The following is a 2,766-nucleotide window of genomic DNA, read 5'->3' as shown; positions in this document are numbered from 1 at the left end:
TCAATCTACGGAACGTCTGATGCTTTTATTTTGTATGTCTGTCAGTAGGACTGAGGCACACAGCGAGATAGCAGCATACCGGTAGTCTCCTGTTAAATAGTGAGAATGTCACCGACGTCATCCACACTCTTTGCGGATTCTGTTGTTTTTGAGGTGCCGTTTTCAGTTCATTCAGTGACGTCACTTTTTTGGATGTGATGGTTTATTTATGATTATATTTTCTCGTATTCTAATCCTGTGATTTGTATTTGGGTTTATGTTGTTTGTCTGCAACTCACTGTTATTGCTGCGCATTTTGGGAACTTGAAAACCTCTACAATGCTTTCTTGGTTGAGTAAAAAAAAAAATATATGAACGTAATTGTGTATTTTGTATTGCGAGAAGGGAGACTGAAGGGTCTATCTTTGCAAGGCAATATCATACTTCCAACAACCGACAAATTATCATCAATAAAAGCACAGCTCATTGAAAAGAACAACATTAGTAATACAAATGGACGAACATGACTCCAGAGTTCTCGTTTTAGAATATGTAATTAGAATAAATTAACAGAGGTCAGAGGAACTCAAAGAGGCAGCACTCAGCGTCGCTGTAGGAAGCAGTCGGCAGACAGTTAGGATGTGGAGGCTGAGCTTGTTCCCTTCAACGACCCGCTACTACTCTTATGTAATCGTGTTATTATGTTAACCCTAACCCCGATCTTTCACCATGTGGAAGTTGCCATGTGCAGATGTTTATCGAAAATGAGAATATTGAAACGGCTGTCGTTGAACATAAACTGCTTTTTGCATGATCTCATCCGGCCACCACCCAAAGCCCTGATCCCAGTTCTGTTGCAGCGATATAAGTGATTGTGTTGTTCGTGTCACTTCTGTGTATTTCTCCTCCACCAGTGGCAACGCTGAGCACACTGCTGCTGAGGATCTTGCATGGACTGTATTGACTTTAGTGGCAGACCTTTTTGTCCTGGAGTGAATCGTGTGTTTTGTTACTTTTTGTACTTGCACGACAGCGCCATGAACCCCTCTAACAGGGGGAGATATTCTACAAACTGCTTTCTTCACCCCACATTTATCCCCAAAGAGGGGGCATTTTTTTTAATTATTAATAGCAGTGATAAAATAAACGTTCGGCAGTGAATGAGTTTTATTTTGTTTATTGCTATTGTTTATGTTATGTTAATTATGTTATGGATGTTAGGTATAAAAACAAAGAGATAATTTACAGCGTGGACATCGCAGTAATCCACAGACACGGGTATTTTCAGTTCCGATAATTATACCATGTAATAGTCATACTTAATATTTTTGGTGCCCTTCAAATCGTGCATGTGCCCCCCCCCCCCCCCCCCCCCCCCCCCATTTAAAATGGCCACTAGAAATAAGATAACAATCTGACTTTTAGGAAAAATGTTGCACCCGAAGTCACGGTGGAGGACTATCCAAACCCAGCATGAACCGTCGGTCCACTGGGGACACCGGGACGACTTCGGTGTCAGCGGGGCCTCAAACACTTCCTCTGTGTTCACTTAACTTCTAAAGATACACTAAAGTAAAAAAAAAAAAAAAAAAAAGAAAGTTTGTCTGCTTTGGCTGTTCAGTGCGTCTATTGACTTTCTGCGAAGCGGACATTTATCTTCCTCTGGGAGTCCCTGCCTGGACTGGAGGGAGAGAGAGAGAGGACAGACACACACAAACACAGCTGTCCTCCCTCTTTTCGGGACTCTTCTGCCCTTCTTCCTCTTCACCTTTCTCTCTCTCTCTAGGACACATCGCCCCGCCACACGTTGTTATAATCAATAAGCCGGTTGTTATGGGGATCAAACTGCATCCGTTTTTGTGTCTTTTTTTTTCCTTTTTTTTCACCCTGTGGCAGGTCAAGACTAATGCACCTTGTCGCCGCGTGTGATGATAAAGTGTCTTATTACCCAACAAGCAGGAATTTTAAGATTACTATGAATATCTTAAGGAATCAATCTGACTCTGGTTCAGTCTTTGCAGCTTTTGACCTAGATGGCTGAATGTTTCTTTGACTGTGTGCCTCTGTGCATGCTCACCGTGTGTGTGTGTGTGTGTGTGTGTGTGTGTGTGTGTGTGTGTGTGTGTGTGTGTGTGTGTTCTTGTGTGTTCTTGTGCGTGCATGTTTGTACGTGGAATAGCGCACGTGCATGTTGGTGGCTAGGAGGTTGTGTGTTGCTCTCTGCTGAATGAAACAAATTGAATCACGCTTTTTTGTTGTTGTGTGTGTGTGTGTGTGTGTGTGTGTGTGTGTGTGTGTGTGTGTGTGTGTGTGTGTGTGTGTGTGTGTGTGTGTAGTTGGTATAACTTTTCCTCTTTGTCCTAAACTCTACATACTAGAGGGTAAAAAGGCAATTAGAAGCGGTGAAAAACAACCGAGCATCTCCCGCCAACATCCATCTCGGTCCTGCCGCCACAAAAGCCAAATGGTCGGGCGATGCCCCCCCCCCCCCCCCCCCCCCCGTTAGCTGCGAGGCGTTGAGGACGGATTTATCGATGTAAATATTTTGACTCCTTGACTTTGGAGATAACTCCGACTTTATGAGGTAATATCTCCACCCGTTCCTTTTTTTACATTAGGTGAATATTGCACTTAAAAAAACTCCACCATTTAATTATTTGCGCCAGGCCCAGTAAACATGACTTTATGGTGTCCATGAATCAACCAAACAAAAACACACTTCACACTGTTAATCTCACGTATCCCGCCATAAAGCAGCGTCTATAAAACACACCCCCCCCCCCAAAA

This window comes from Cebidichthys violaceus, unplaced genomic scaffold, assembly GCF_023349555.1.
Source record: "Cebidichthys violaceus isolate CVI_PGR_0920_01 unplaced genomic scaffold, fCebVio1.0.p SCAF_16, whole genome shotgun sequence".
In the NCBI taxonomy this organism is placed as follows: Eukaryota; Metazoa; Chordata; class Actinopteri; order Perciformes; family Stichaeidae; genus Cebidichthys; species Cebidichthys violaceus.
Note: the sequence above shows the minus strand (reverse complement) of the source record.